Source organism: Balaenoptera musculus, chromosome 3 (assembly GCF_009873245.2).
Source record: "Balaenoptera musculus isolate JJ_BM4_2016_0621 chromosome 3, mBalMus1.pri.v3, whole genome shotgun sequence".
Lineage (NCBI taxonomy): Eukaryota > Metazoa > Chordata > Mammalia > Artiodactyla > Balaenopteridae > Balaenoptera > Balaenoptera musculus.
The window spans coordinates 100,348,755-100,365,784 of record NC_045787.1 but is presented as its reverse complement, the minus strand read 5'-3'; the positions used below and the strand labels follow the sequence as shown (position 1 = coordinate 100,365,784).

The window sequence follows — 17,030 nt, the reverse complement described above, 5'->3', positions numbered from 1 at the left end:
TCCCAGCAATGCTGCTGCTGCATGGACCACATACTGAGTAGCAAGGGGCTAAATAAACTGTTACATTTACTACACTCATTCCACACTTACAGCTGGGACTGCTAAAACTGGACACTGCTGCCAGCGATACATTTCTAAAGAGTTAACTACTTTAAAGATTAAAAACAAGCAATATGTTTTACAGCTATTAAACTGTGCAGGGAATTTTTTTTTAATAATTCAGAAAACACAAGCTTGTAACCTAAAACCAATTTTTAATGAAATAAAATGCACCTCCAATTTTTTCTGCATGCAATCCTGTTGTTTACAGCCAGAAGCATCTCTTCAGAGTCCTATGCCCAAACCAGGTGCATCCCGCGTTTCTGCCAGGAAGCCATCAGAATCTATTAAAATTACTGTACACTGATAGCAGCGGGGACATGACAAATCGCAGGCCAAGAGTCAGATACCACAGAATGTATTTCAGGGCTTTGGGGGCAGGCCCATTTGCAACCAAATGATATTGTGTGAGGCTGGCATGCTCAGTGCATGACAAACTGATGCAATTTCAGTGCTGTCTGCGGGCCAGGGGAGATTTCTCTGATGCTGGTTGTGGTTAGTTTACAGAATTGTGCAGAGTTCCCAGATTTGAATCACTTGGGGCTTGAAAGGGCTTCACTTGACAAGCTACAAATAATTACACTCTACTCTTTCCATTGTACTCTATTATTTTGCCCCCCTTATCTCCAGGATTTGAGCTTTTGTGAACAAGCAAGGTCGGCTTCTATTTTGACCACAACACAACAAAACATTGTTCTTTTCTGATATGATAAATAAAACAAGGCCCTGCAGACTAAACATTTTTATCAGGCCCATTTTCCACTTTTATAGGCAAAAGTCAACTTTGAGCTCAGTTAGAAAGGGTGAGCTGGACAAAGCAGGCAGGCAGGTTCCTGCAGTCCTCACTTAAGGATGTGCTCTCGCTATCTGGTTATTGCAAAAACTCATTTGAAAAATGGGATATTGACTGACAGATAACGGGCACATGGGCAGTGGCTCTTACAAGGTTTCTACTTCCCTTGTTCCCCTTCCTCTCATCTCCAGCTCCATCCTAACAGCTCTCATTCAGATATTCATAATGAAAAAGTTTTCCCAACTTGGAATGCAATTAGAACCAAGCTGCCTTATGTCAGTGCACTGCTCAGAAACACCAGAGACTCCAAATTCAAGTTTGCTATTGAAGAAAGCAACTTGTGGAAGATTTTAAAGAGCATATCACCCAACTTCAGGTGGCTCCTAAGGATAATAGATTGATTATTGCTCCATGTATTTTAATTAAGTAAATGTGAAGCTTTATGCTTTCATACTTTTCCAAAGAAAAACACAAGATTTTTTGTTTAAACTCCAATGTCAAGTAACATTTCATAAAGTTCTAGTCTCCAGAAAAGTTTTTTAAAAAATCTATAATGATGATTAACATTGACTCAAGTAAAGTAATCTAAATATCCCCTTTTAAAATCTGTTAAGCCTTGAGTATAGGTCAACCCTCCACACTTAATTTTTGCAACAACGCTATGATATGCATATAGAATTTCATATAATAAAAACTGTCATTACTATCCCCATTTTAGAGATCAGGAAACTGAGGCATGGAAAAGTAAAGTAACTTGCTCAGTGAGTCACAGCTACTAAGTGGTAGCAACTGGGAACTGAGCCCGAAGAGTGACTTGAGCTGCCTTGAATACAGCTTCCTAGTTCCACAACTCCATCTACCTAAGGCCAGGTGGAACACAAGCCCAACATATCTCATCTAAGCAGAAACCAAGAGCCTGGAGAGTATTCAGGTTGACAGTAGAGACAAAGAATAGTGAGATTAAATTCTCATCAGTAGCTAAAGGATCTAAAACATAAAATTTCAGCTCCCCAAAGTGGATACCTTGATTCCTGCCTCAGTACATGTCTTGCTGTAAACTGGACCCCTCCTACTCTCCAAATCTGGCTTATCTAATATAGCAGCACTTACCACAAACCGCTATTGGGCATTTGAAATGCGGCTAGTCCGAAGGGAGGTGTCCTCTACATGTAAAACACACCCAATTTAAAAAGCTACTTCAAAAAATATAAAATATTCATCATTTTATATGGATGACAAGTTAAATAATATGTTGGATTTATTGGGCTAAATAAAATATATTATTACAATTCATTTCACCTGTTTCTTTTTTTTATAAATTTTTCCTTTTTTTAAAATGTCATCAGGTTATTCTTTTTTTTTAAATTAATTAATTAATTAATTTATTTATGGCTGTGTTGGGTCTTCATTTCTGTGTGAGGGCTTTCTCCAGTTGCGGCAAGCTGGGGCCACTCCTCATCGTGATGCGCGGGCCTCTCACTATCGCGGCCTCTCTTGTTGCTCAGCACAGGGTCCAGCCGCGCAGGCTCAGTAATTGTGGCTCACGGACCTAGTTGCTCCGCGGCAGGTGGGATCTTCCCAGACCAGGGCTCGAACCCGCGTCCCCTGCATTGGCAGGCACACTCTCAACCACTGCGCCACCAGGGAAGCCCTCACCTGTTTCTTTTTACCTTTTTAAATATGGCTACTAGAAATATGTGGCTCGCTTTATATTTCCATTAGATGATGTGCTCTAAACTCACCCCTTAATCCCAAACTTTGTATGGCTGAGTCATTGGCACAAGCTGGTTACCTGACAAGAAAAGCAACTCCAAGAACAGCAGTCAGCCTTGCAGGAAGCCTCTTTTCCACTTACACTCCTTCTCCCTTCAGAATCCTCAGGCTCTCACACCCCTGTCCTCTCCCCTTGACCTTGAAATACTCACTGTCAGTGTTCTGATTTAGAAAGAGCCTTTACCTGACCTTGCCTTCCTTCTTGCTGCTGTGCTTTCTTTCCCTCCTTTCACTGTCAAAGCACCTGAAAGGGTCCACACTCCATTTTCCTCACTCTCTCCAACTTGCCTAATTCACTGCAATCTGACTTCCATCCCCCCCACTGAAACTGCTCCTTAAAGGTTCCTCACCTCTTCCTCCTGACCTCTCTGTTCTCTCTAGAACAGCTGCTGGGCCCCTAACCACACAGTGGGCCTCGCCTACCCACGTGCTTCAACTGGACTGATGACCAACCAGGCACTTGGAAGACAGGGACAAAACCTATGTATCGAGTTCTGTCGACCCGTCTGTTGGACTCTGTCGACCTTTGCCCCAATTCTATGCTGAATTCTCTGCTGCAGCCCCTTCATGAATGTGCATGAACCCTTAGCTTAAAGCTTCCCCAGTTTTGCTGTTAGGGGAGACACTGCTTTGGGAAAGATCCCTGGTGTTCTCCTTACTTGCTGCAAATATTCATCCTTCCTTCTCCCGATCCTTGGTTTGGATGTATCTTCTGGCTCAACACCCACCAGGAGGCAAACCCAGTTTTCAGGTAACAGCCCCCTCCCCTTGCCTCTCCTGTCCAGAATCACACTGAGTCTCAAGCATCATCTGAGCAGTGAACATGAAGACACAGTCAAAGGAATAAGAAGCAAACTCTTGGGCAAAGGTGAAAATCTTGTCATTGGCTACTAGGAGGAAGTGAAACTGGAATTGGTTCACAAACGGAAAACACAAGCTAACCAACTGGGGGTGGGAGAGCAGGATAGGTTTCCTGCAGGCAGAAGAACGTGAGATTCAGAGGCATGAGAAGCCCAGGGCCTCCAGCAACTGAGCGATGGGGGCAGCAGTTCAGGCATGTAGGGCAGAAAGTGCCAAGTGAAGCGATCAGAGGTGGAGGACTAAATTTTTTTTAAATTAATTAATTAATTAATTTTAACATCTTTATTGGAGTATCATTGCTTTACATTGTTGTGTTAGTTGCTGCTGTATAACAAAGTAAATCAGCTATACATATACATATATCCCCATATCCCCCCTCCCTCTTGCGTCTCCCTCCCACCCTCCCTATCCCACCCCTCTAGGAGGTCACAAAGCACCGAGCTGATCTCCCTGTGCTATGCAGCTGCTTCCCACTAGTTATCTATTTTACATTTGGTAGTGTATATATGTCAATGCCAATTTTTTATTTACCTTTTTTAGCTACCAATTCTAGACAGTTTCTGAAGCCCACTGTTCTGGAATCCCTCATGTCCACCCTATGGCAGTGTCCCTTCATCCTGTCACTTCTCCATCCCCCTACCCTAGCCTGGTCCACGGCAACAGTCTCATAGAGGACTCCAATCAACCCCCTTTGGAAACATTCTGTACATCAAGGTAAGTTTAATCAACATGATGTCCTCATTTTCATGTCACTTGGCTGTTCAGAAATATGCTCTGCAGCCCTGTTTACTTCTGCACAAAGTTATCAGATTTCAAAGTTTCCGATCCCATCCTTACCTGATGCTGGTGACAGGCATTCTCTCCTCTCCACCACCCCCCCCAAAGCAACTCAGACATCCCACCTTCTAGAACGTGCCCTCCTCTCCCCAATCCCCGTCAAAAGTGGAATGAACTCTGACACTTCAACAATGGTGGCTGCCACCGTCCAGGAGAAACAGAGAAAAGGCAGTCCTCCCCAGGGACCTCTGCCACCTGGCTCTGCCCCGTGTACCCAGAATACTGCACCCTCCACCTTCCACTACCTCCTGCACACTGGACACCGCTCTCTTCCCATCCCCCGTCACATAATGTTCATTTACATGTTTTTACCTTTTGGGGGGTAGGGGTTCCTTCACAGAAGCCTTATCCTTTCCATCTGCTTATCTAGATCCTACCTACGCTTCAGAACACAGCTTAAGCCATTTCTTGTAGGAAGTCTTCCTGGTACTTTACTCCTCACTGACGTCATTCTCAAAATCTCCATTCAATACAACTTGCTACTTTTCTACGTATTACCATAAAGCATTCATTATTGCTTCGCGGGTGCTGTGTCATTTGTGTAGAACTAAACTGCAAACTCCTTGAGGGCTGGAATCATGCATTATCGTTGTCAATTGCCCGTAGCTGGCAACAAGCAGGGATTCGAAGACTAGATTTACTAAATTATACAGATTAATTATGCTACTTTATAACAGATGAATGCTTTCCTTCCTTTGTATGCTAAGACTAAGAGCACAAGAGGTTAAATGGCAGTGATCTTTAATAATCTCCATCTATCCTGAAAGTTAACTATCTTACAATGTTACAAATATATTAACTAAGCAGTTGATCAGTTCAAAATATGTTAAGGGGCTTTCAAAGACTAATATATCTTTATTTTTATAAACTGACACTATGATAAATGGCCAATGAAAATGAATACATTACTAACATAAAGCAAGTGTTGTTTTTTAAAAACTCTCCAAATCTAAAAAACTGGAAAATAAACATATACTTTGAAAATGACAGTACTGTAGTCAACTTAAGAATCCAGGGCCTACCCACATTCATTTAAGAACAATCTGTATAGCACCTGAAGAACATCAATGGAACTGCTTATAAAGGTTTAAATATAAAATCATGCACAAGAAATTCAGGAGGAAAGATCACAACTCGACAGTTCTCCATCATGCCAGGAGGCGCTCCTGCATAGACCCAGGGCAGCCAAAGGAAGCAAAAACTGGATAAATCAAACAAAAGAAGTACTTAGTCTAGCTTTTGCATATCTAACGTTAAAACACACACACAAGATTTTAAATCATTTTTCACCATTATTATTTAATAAGCCAGTTCCTGGAACTTTTAGTTCTGTACCCATTTTCAGTATGAAAATGTTTCCTGTATTTTAACTCTGCACATTACTGGACATTCAAGCTTACAAAACACTTCCTTCAATTACCAAAACTCACTCTCCCATGGGCTATCCTTTGTACTGAGTTTCTGTTTCAAGTTTCTCTCCAGGGTTTAATAACGATACTGGAAAACTCTTTTTGGGTTCCTAAATCAACCCCCAATGAACTGGGTGCATGGCTTCCAACTCTGACCTCCAAATCCCAGGAACATCCCCAAAGGCACTAGCAGGATGCCCCTCCACCAGGACCACTTGGGCAGCAACAAGACCAGAGCCCTTCGGATCCAACTGGCTCAGGGGGAATCCCGGTCACTGGAGCTGCTGGCACTTTGGTCCCATCAAGAATAACTCTGCACACCGCACCTCTCACCGCACCAGAATCACAGCAGGCTTCATTACAATCTCCGGACAGAAGGCTTATGACATGCAATCTACTTGGCAGGCTAAACAGCTTCCTCCTATGCAGTGTCGACTCCAAGAGACTTCGGACCCCTGGGCAGGTGGCACTGAGCAGGAGGGCAGGGATGCCCAGGCCAGAGGTAGAGAAGACACGAGAAAAGGTAAAACGCGTGCTTCTCACGTGCTGCCGCAATAAAGAAATCTATCATTCTCCTCCTGTTTTTTAGATCCAGGATAGTAACAGCAACTATTTTTTAGTGTACGTCCAACACCATAGTACGTGCTTTTCATTTGTTATCTCAGTTACATTTTTATCTTCACAACTCTCAGTGCCAGCATTCCCCCAGCCTTACAAGTGAAGAGACTGAGTCATTAGGACACCTATCCAGGTGAGAACCCAGGTCTGGCTTACCTTCAAGCCCAGACACTTTCTGCCCTGCTGCACTCCCGCTAGACTGCATATGCCTCAAGCAAATGATGGCAAAATATTAAAAGAAGACTTCTTTAGAAGTGCATATTTGCATGGGCAATTCATAAGACTCATCTACTTTTTCCCCATAAAAATGAAGTCATACACAGATGTAGAGAACAAACATATGGACACCAAGGGGGGAAAGTGGCGGGGGGATGGGGGTGGTGGTGGGATGAATTGGGAGATTGGAATTGACATGTATACACTGATGTGTATAAAAAAAAATAAATGAAGTCATAATATTCAAGCTCCCTGGAGTTCTAAGTAAACTTTTTTCATGGCACTGTATTTTGCATTTGGTAAAACTTTATCATTAATTGGTTTTGACAGAGTGTGTCTACTGGACATGAGAAAATCCTAAATAGTTCATGAATAAAATAAACACAGGTCAAACTCTAATTCAACTTCATGAACCCCAAATCCCTTTGCCATACTGGAATTTCTATGAAATGTTTACTTGAAAGGCATTATTTTTGTTGTTTTTGTTTTGCTTTGGTGGTAAAGTGAAGGAACAGGAGAGGGGTTTACAGTATCCAATGTACTCAAATCAGGAATCCCACACAAGCCTAACTTAGGGAACTCTCTATAGAAATCCAACATAAAGATTTAAATTCTTAGAAACAAATGCCAACACTAACTACTACAGAACCAACCACATGTTAAGGGCTTTACACCTATTATTTCACTTGATTAAAACAATCCCAAATGGATATAAAGCATTCCTAGTATGCCTATTTATGGGAACCAAGGCTCAAAGCATTTAAAAAACTGGGGACTGCTAAACACATGGTTAGGAAGTGGCTGGGTGTCATCCAAGGTCCACTCTTCAACAGTGTTGCTACTTCCCTTCTCATAGAAAGTTCTCTCAAGGAGGTCAAGGTTACAAAATAAACATAAGCAACTGCCTGATTCACAAAGGCTGGCTCTAATGCTGCATGGGCCAGTATCAGAACAAGTACAACACGCTGACACTTGTCAGCACCCAAGGACGCACATCAATTTTCCCATCTACTTGGACCATCGCACCCATTTAATGCTCCCTGGTTCCCCCATGTGTTAGACAACAAGGAAACTTGTTGGGAGACCCCGCTCCCAGCTGTCTTTCACACAGGCTTCTAGACTGTGTTCTGGTACCTGGCCTTCAGAGAAGGACTGAGCCGAGGTTGTGAAGGCAGAGAGAGGCCTAATTACAACAGTAATTCTTTTTGCACTAAACGTAATCTGAGACCCTTGCCAGGTAGTTCACATGCCTCATGCCATTTAATATTGGCAATGACTTTATGGTTAGGTATTATCGTTCATCTGTTTTAAAGATAAGAAAACTGAAGTTAACAGTTTGCTCATATTGAAGCTTGTTAACGTAACTGTATTTATACATTCAGCTCTCCATGGAGCAATACAGGATTAGTTGATTTAACTATAGCTCAAGTGTACACAGTGTTCACAAACAGGAAGAATCTTTCTGAAAGAGAGTTCTGGGATTTCTTGAGGGTCTTGGAAAGAAACTGCTGAAAGTGATGGCAACCTCAGGGCCCAGTACAGCACCTGGTGTACTGTAGGCCTTCAAGAACCATTGGCTGGGGACTTCCCTGGTGGCACAGTGGTCAAGAATCCGCCTGCCAGTGCAGGGGACACGGGTTCGAGCCCTGATCCGGGAAGACCCACATGCCGCGGAGCAACTAAGCCCGTGCGCCACAACTACTGAGCCTGCGCCCTAGGGCCCATGAGCCACAACTACTGAGCCCGCGCGCCACAACCACTGAAGCCCACGTGCCTAGAGCCCGTGCTCCGCAACAAGAGAAGCCACTGCAATGAGAAGCCCGTGCACTGCAACGAAGAGTAGCCCCCGCTCGCTGCGACTAGAGAAAGCCCGCGTGCAGCAATGAAGACCCAACGCAGCCAAAAATAAATAAATAAATAAAGGTATTAAAAAAAAAAGAAAAAAAGAACCATTGGTTGGCTAATTCCCTGACTGTCCAGTGGTTAGGACTCTGTGCTTTCACTGCTGAGGGCCTGGGTTCAATCTCTGGCCTGGGAACTAAGATCTCCCAAGCCACGTGGCCAAACACAAGGAAAAAAATAAGAACCACTGGCTGAATAAATGAATGTAAGTAAATATTGGGGCTGATGAAATTGTGCCTCACACTCCACACCTCCATGCCTTCACCCAGCCCTCACCCACCGCCACCTCTCATGGCTCCGGCCTGTGCCTGGTACTTGTGCCGGGCTCTCCCTGCCAGCCCCGCTTGGTACACGAACTTACTCACCCTAATCACGTGAACTCTGAGCTAAACTTCCAATAAAGCAGATTGTCAGCCTCCACAGCCAGGCGTTTAGGATCCTCTAGGTCACAGAAAGACGAACTCCACAGAACTTTTCTAAAACCGCGACTCACTGAAGGAACAAACCCTGACTGCAGAAAGAGCTTCTAACACAAAACTCCAGGTTACAGTGACATTCGTTCAAACTGGCGTCATCTGAACCTGGCTAAACCTGAACACTGATGAGTCAGAAGTCAAAAGTTCTACTTCTGCTCAGATAAAAGCACACAAGAATGGGTCTGGGTGGGGACTGGCCCAGCCCCACTGCCAGGCCAGAGCCATATGCTAACACACTTACAGATTTCGGTTTGGTTGTCTGGCTTCTTCTAAAAAGACCTTCTTATATCAGGAGAAAGGAGGAAAACAATTCAAAGTTTTACCTGCGAACACTATTAGGAGTCTACAGTGAAGAAGAGTGGCTGGAATTTCATCTAAGCACTCAGTGATCAATAAATAAATAGCAGTTGTCAACAATCGGTTGTTTAACCACATAATCAACATTCTTCATTTGTTTTTACATATGAGGTGATAAGCACACTTTAGATGTCATTCTGTAATCTGAAAGCACTGCAAGGGTCTTTTGATAATATTTTTTTTTTTACAGTTTTTTTTGCAGTATAATTTTTTACATCTTTATTGGAGTATAACTGCTTTACAATGGTGTGTTAGTTTCTGCTTTATAACAAAGTGAATCAGCTATAATGCTTTTTAAAAATAATTCATTTAAAAAAAAAGCAAAAAACAAACAAAAAAAAATTCATTTAAAAAGATACAAATGAACTTATTTACAAAACAGAAATAGATCCACAGACATAGAAAACAAACATGGTTACCAAGGGGGAAAGGGGAGGGGGATAAATTAGGAGTTTGGGATTAAAATATACACACTACTATATATAAAATAGATATACTCAATATTTTGTAATAATCTATAAGGGAAAAGAATCTGAAAAAGAATATATATATATATATATATCTGAATCACTGTGCTGTAACACCTGAAACTAACACAACATTGTAAATCAACTATACTTCAATAAAATAAATAAAAATCTAAGAGCATAAAAAAACAATAATTCATTTAAAGCAGTGAATTAAATATGAAACTACTCAAAGGTGAAAAAAAATTTAACACTAGATGAAAGAAAGGTAAAATATATGATGAAATATTAACCTGTATTGGCAAAAATTTAATTAGAAGGAGTAGAAATAACAACAGCTGCCCCGGTCAGAGCGTTCTTGCTATGAGGCTGATACTTAATTTGAGATCCCTGAGAGAAAACCGAGGTCAGCACTTTAGGGAACAGAGGGAGGGTGATGACTTCCACAAGTTGCCTCGCTGGGAAGTTACAAGCCAGAATGTGGTACCAAGTCTGTCTGGCTCCAAAGCTTACCAGTGACACTCCGTAGAAGTTCCTCAAACTAGCTGACATCAGGAAAGCTTTTTCTAAGTTCATTTGTTTATGGATCCAAAGACTTAAGAGTGTTTTAAGGGCTCAGTCTTAGGTGCACTTTGGCTGAATCAGAATGTAAATCAGTCCTTTAAAGCTTTAAAACAAAGCTGACATATCTCCTTCATGCTAAATATACACTCTACAGGGCATCTTTTTCAAAACAGGGTAAGCCACCTCCTTAGTTTGCAGGCTTAGCTACAAATTAAAATCACCTGAAGAGCTCAGCCTACCAAAGCCTGGGCTCCAATCACCTGAGAATCTCTGGGGATGGAGCCTGAAGAAGCTCTTAAGAACCACTGACTTACCCTATTCAGATGTGCTGGGGCAAGTAACCTCCCTTAATGATCTCCACAAGCATCGTGGGGATATTTTTAGTGCAGTTCTTAACTTTTACTACTCATCAGAATCACCCAGGGACTTTTAAAAAGTTCCAATGCTCAACCCATACTCCAGAACCATTAGATGCTCTGAGGGTAGGACCCAGGCATCTCTAGTTTATAAAGATCTCCAGGTGACTCCAAGCTGCAGCAAGAGCTGAGCACCACAGCGTTAGCAGCTAATTATTTGCACTAGAAGTTCAATCCCTCATTTGGATGGCATCCCAACGGGTCATCCACCAGCAGCACCATCACATCGACGATTAGCCTTTTTCTCAGACTCCCTGCCTTCTCCCGAGGTTGGTGATGACACCTAAAAGTCTTTCCGTTCGTCAGTCACAATTGCCTTTCCACTTATGGGAAATGCCGCCTGACTCTCCCCTCAGTCCTTCAGAATGCTTCCTACTATTGAATGATTCATCTCATACACACATACAACATGGGTCATTGTCTCACCACTTTCAATTTTATTATCTCCACTTCCTTTTCTCACTCACTGGCATTTTCAACACTGTCACTTTTTTTGACCTCGTGGACCATACGGGGTTGATGCTGTTCTGGGCATTGCAACCTGGGCAGAAAGCTACAGTGTGGCTGAAACTAACCTGACATCCCAGGACTCTGCCATTCACTGGAGGTGGGCAGAGCTGCTATCCTGTTTGCTCTAGAGGGTAGCTGTAGAAGTTGACATGAGAAGTTTTAAAAGAGAAGAGCTTTGTGCTGCCTTTCCTTGAGAAGCAAAACTCAGAAGGTTATCCTGAAATTCCCAATGCACACTTTTTGATTAATAACAAATCTGCATGGTTGAGAATAAAAACCTTTGCACGTTTCAGTTCTAAACTTTTGAATTACGTAAACCTTTACATGGGACATAAGTGAAAAAAATTCTACAGTGAAAGCAAAATGCTTTTTATCCAACAATATTTATATGCAAAAGAAGCAGCATTCACTGTGAAGATATTCTCTCAAAGGGCAAGTAAGGTGTTGATTAAAGCTTCCCTAAAACATATACTATTTTGGACTACTAATGAATGGCTGACAAGATTAATCTACATTTTCACCGTGAAAACCATCCTCCCTCCAGGCACACACGACAACATCAGTGAAAAAGTTCCTAGCACTAAAAAAAATGCGTTTGCTTGATAAAGTACTTCCGGTACTAGGTAAGACTTTGTTCATTACTTCGAAAAATGTTTTCAGTGCTATCTCAGATTTTTTCTGCAAAACTGACAATGGAAAACCCACAGACAATGAATTCAGAGTCTATGATGGAAAAAACAGATCTGATTTCCCTACAAATTATAAGATAAAATGTAGCAATAATGTACTCCAATAATTTTTATGGGAAAGATTAAGATTATTGACTTTCAAAATAAGGTCTCCACTAATGTCCTAAATTAATTTCAATCCTCTACCTAACAACTGGTACTTGAGAAGGAATTTTAGGATAATATTTAAAAGTTAATTAAAAACAGTGTAAGCATTCACGTCAGTCAAGCATGACCTCTGCTCTACAATGCATTTAAATGCATGTCACCTTGACCTGTAACACAGCAATGTAAAAAATTTTGGTCAATATAAATCAAATGTACACTAATTTATTCAGCAGGTTTCCTGGTATCTGAATCAACATTAGAAATCTAACCAGTATTTGTTATTCTGCTATTGACAAAAGGAAGCATATTTAAATGATAACAAGTACTCATGGGTGTCATTTGGAAGTTAAATTGTTCCCCAAGGACAGCCTCCGTAAACATCTACATTTAAAGGTCATTTACCACCAAATTATGAACAACTGTTGCATTTATTAGCACAAGTTCAATAGTTAGGAAGCTGCAGCCATCAATTTTTACTGACAGTGAGATCTAATTGTTCACTAATAATAAACAAGGAAAACAGACCATTTCTATAAACTTTTATTCCCTGCACTATGATCACTTTTTAAAAATGGAGGTACAAAAACCTTCTACAGGTATGTATTTGAAGAGAAAACTTTCCAACTGCGGGGAGAACTAAACCGTAGTTTAAAATAAATATCAGATAATAAAATATAAAAGCTCGTTTTCTCATGTTATATTCATCTGAACAAAAACAAAAAGGAGAAAAACACTACAATGTTTATATATGAATGAAGTGTCTAATTTTACTTTTAGGAGGAAGTGTGATGGTTAATTTTACCATGAGGTGCCCGGATATTCGGTTAAACATTATTCTGGGTGTTGCTGTGAGAGTTTTGAGATGAGATTAATATTTAAACCAGTAGACTAAGTAAGCAGGTTGCCCTCCATAACATGGTGGGCCTCTTTGTATTTTGGATGCAACATATTCTGGTCCCTTTACCAAGTGACCTAAAAAGCTGCTAGTTTTGAGTGCACCCCAGAACAAGAGGAGGCTCTGTAATAGGTCCTGCTGTGGTTCAAGCTGCTCTGCCACTTGGGCCATGATGATCCAGCAGATCCAATGGTGCTAGAAGGGCAGTAGCACATGGGGATGGTGTTTGGAGCCTTCGGCAGGACCTTGCAGATGCATCACAGCGCAGGTCTTTAGGATTCTGGAGCAAAGCTCTGCCATCCTCTGTGGATACCTACTCTCCTTTTGAGGAACAGCTCTTGGCCTACTAATGGGCTTGAGTAGAGACTGAACACTTAGCCAGGACCAAGTTACGATGCAACCTGAACTCTCCATCAGGAACTGGGTGCTATTTGGCTCACCAGGCTAAAAGTTGGGCATGCACAGCAATACTTCATCATTAAACAGGAGTGGTACGTATGTGATTGGGCCCAAGAAGGCTGTGAAGGCACAAGTAAGTTACTTGAAGAAGTGGCCCAAATGCCCATGGTTCCCACTCCTACTACATTACCTTCTCTCCTAGCCTAACCTATGGCCACTTGGGGAATTCCCTATGATCAGGTGATAGAGGAAGAAAAGACCTCTGCCTGGTCTACAGATGGTTCTGTACCATAGGCAGGCACCACCTGAAAGTGGACACCCTGTCAATACGGGCCCCTTTCAGGGACACCCTTGGAAAACAATGGTGAAAGGAAATCCTCCCTGTGGGCAAATTGTGAGCAATGCACCTGGTTGTTCACTTTGCTTGGAAGGAGAAATGGGCAGATGTGCTACCACATACCAATTCATAGGTTGTGAGCAATGATTTGGCCGGATGATCAGGGAACTGGAAAGAACATGATTGGAAAACGCTGACAAGGAAATCTGAGGAAGAGGTATGTGGACAGACCTCTCCGAATGGGCAAAAAACATGAAGATATTTGTGTCCCATGTGAATGCTCACCAAAGGGCGACCTCAGCAGAGGAGGATTTTAATAAACAAGTGAATAAGATGACCTGTTCTGTGGATACCAGTCAGCCTCTTTCCCCAGCCACCCCCGTCATCAATGAGCTCATGAACAAAGTGGTCAAGGTGGCAGGGATGGAGGTTATGCATGGGCTCAGCAACATGGCCTTCCACTCACCAAGGCTGACCTGGCTACAGCCACTGCTGAGTGCCAGCAGCAGAGACCAACACTGAGCTCTTAATACGGCACCATTCCCCAGGGTGATCAGCCAGCTTCCTGGCAGTAAGTTGATTACGTTGGACCACTTCCATAATGGAAGGGACAATATTTTGTCCTTCCTGAAACAGACCCTTGCTCTGGATACAGATCTGCCTTCCATACATGCAATGCTTTTGCCATGACTACCATCCATGGACTTATGGAATGAATACCTTATCCACCATCACGGCATTCCGCAGCACAGCATTGATTCTGCTCAAATAACTAATTTCACAGCAAATAAAGTGATGCAATGGGCCCATGATCGTGGAATTACTGGTATTACCATGTTCCCCACCATCCTGAAGCAACTGGTTTGACAGAAGGTGGAATGGCCTTTTGCAGACTCAGTTACAGTCTCAGCCACATGGCAATACCTTGCAGGCTGGGACAAGGTTCTCTAGGAAGGTGGATATGCTCTGAATCAGCATCCAATATAAGGTGCTGTTTCTCCCAAAGCCAGGATTCACGGACCCAGGAACAGAGAAGTGGAAATGGGAGTGACACAATTCACTATTACCCTTAGGGACCCACTGGCAAAAATCTTGCTTTCTGTCCCCATGAATTTATGCTCGGCTGGCCCAGAAGTCTTAGTTCCAAAGGGGAAAAAATGCTTCTATGCTTCTACCAAGAGACACAACAATGATTCCACTGAACTAAAATTTAAGACTATTACCTGGCCACTCTGATCTCCTCGTGTCTCTAAGTAAGTGCAGAGGGAGTTACTGTGCCGGCTGGGGCGACTGATCCTGATTGCCAAGGGGAAACTGGACCACTACTCCACAATGGAGGTAAGGAAGAGTGTATCTGCAACACAGGAGATCCCTTAGGATGTCTCTTAATATTACGATGCCCTGTGATAAAAGTCAACAGAAAACTATAACAATCCAATTCAAGCATAACTACTAACATCTCAGACCCTTTGGGAATGAAGGTTTGGGTCACTTCACTAGGTAAAGAACCAAGAGCAGCTAATGTACTTGCTGAAGGCAAGGAGAATATGGACTGGGCAGTGAAAGAAGGTAGTTATAAACATCAGCTGCAAACTTGTGACCAGTTACAGAAATGAGGCCTGTAATTGTCATGAGTATTTCCTTCTGACTGTGTTATGAATATGTTTGTGTGCATATATAAATGTGTACATACATATATTAATATACAGAAAGCAAATATCTTTGTTTTCTTCCCTCTTTTATCTCCTTATTGTGTAACATAAGACGTACTGACTTTATACAGGAGTATTTAAGTATTGTTAACTTCACATCATAGTATTTAAGTTTCAGGATGTCCTGACTCAAGGACCTTAACTCCTCTTCTGGGTAAGGGGTTAGAGTGTTTTCAGTTGTATATAGGATAGTTGTATCATGTGAGGTAGAATTATGACCTTATTGTCATCTTTATTTGGAGATTAAGTATGGTTTAAGGAGATGCACATGGGTGCCAAGTTGGTAAGGGGTGGACTTGGAATGGTTAATTTTATATGTCAATTTGACTGACCCACAAGATGCCTAGATATTTGGTGAAACATTTCAAATTAAGCAGGTCCAAAAATAGGACTTCTGATCTTTCCCCCGAAATGTGCTCTACCCAAATTCATCCACATTTCAGTAAACAGTGCCACCATTCTCCCATTTGCTCAAGCTAAATATCTTGAAGTCATCCTGTTCCTCATTTTTTCTCACACTCCATATCAAATCCATCAGTGAATCCTGTTGGCTCCATCATCAAAATCTGTCCAGAATCCATCCATCTTCCACCACTTTCATCTACAGAACTGTTCTAAGCCATCATCGTCTTTTATGTAGGATACTACAATAGCTTCCTAACTGAGCTTCCAGCCTGTACCTGACCCTCCTATAGTTTATTTTCCACACTGAAATGAGACTGATTCTTTTCAAAGTTAACTCACGTAACTAACATGTAAGGACGGGGATTTCCATCTGTTTTCTCTGCTACTGTGTCCTCAGCATCTAGAAGAGTGCCACTACACTGATCATGTGGTTAGTAATCAAAACATACTTGGTGAATCAAATCATTCCTCTGCTTCCCTTCTCTCAGAGTAAAAGCCTTATCCCTTCTTCCCAGACCTACTGGCTATGCACTGCCCAAACCATCACCCCACCTCACATTATCCGCCCCCATCACACTACCTATGACCTCATCCCCTATTACCCCCTATTCTCTGACTCCAGTCCAACCTCACTGGACTCCTTTCTACATCTAAAACACACTGGGTACATTCCTATCTCATGCCCTTTGCACACACTGTTCCTGTTGCGTAGACAATGTTTCCTAGATAACCTCATGACTCACCCCCTTACCTCCTTCAGGTCTCTGTTCTAATGTCACTTTCCCAGGGAGGGCTTCTCTGATGCTCCCCCCGGCACTCTTTATCCCCCTTCCCTTGTTTATTTTACTCAGCACTTATCACTATCTGAGATATTATATAATTTAATTATCATGTTTATTTCTGCCCTTCTCCACCCATCCAATTAGAATGTAAGCTTCTTGAGGGTAGAAACTGTCGACTGACTCTCCTTGAAGAGAGACCTTTGCCTGTTTTGTTCATTGCTATATCCCAAACAGGTGGATTACTGCCTGCCACTCAGTAGGTAGTCAGTAAATATTTGTTAAATATTTATTTAACAAATGAGTGATCTGTTTCCATTTTCTCTTGGTATTATCAACAACGCTACAACGAATAACTTTACATGTATA

The 17,030-nt window shown here is 42.1% G+C and overlaps 1 protein-coding gene across 3 annotated transcripts in view; it reads right to left on the bottom strand.

Annotated features, from left to right (window-relative positions):
• Positions 1-17,030, bottom strand: part of SNX24 (sorting nexin 24) — a 163,221-nt gene that overhangs the window by 131,720 nt on the left and 14,471 nt on the right. Inside the window, exon 1 of one of the 3 annotated variants that reach the window (XM_036846486.1) lies at positions 8,874-8,994. The exons of the other annotated variants lie outside the window; for them this stretch is intronic. The gene's annotated coding sequence lies outside the window, so the exon portion shown is untranslated. Of the gene's footprint in view, positions 1-8,873; positions 8,995-17,030 lie in introns of those variants that run through there. 3 annotated transcript variants of the gene reach the window in all.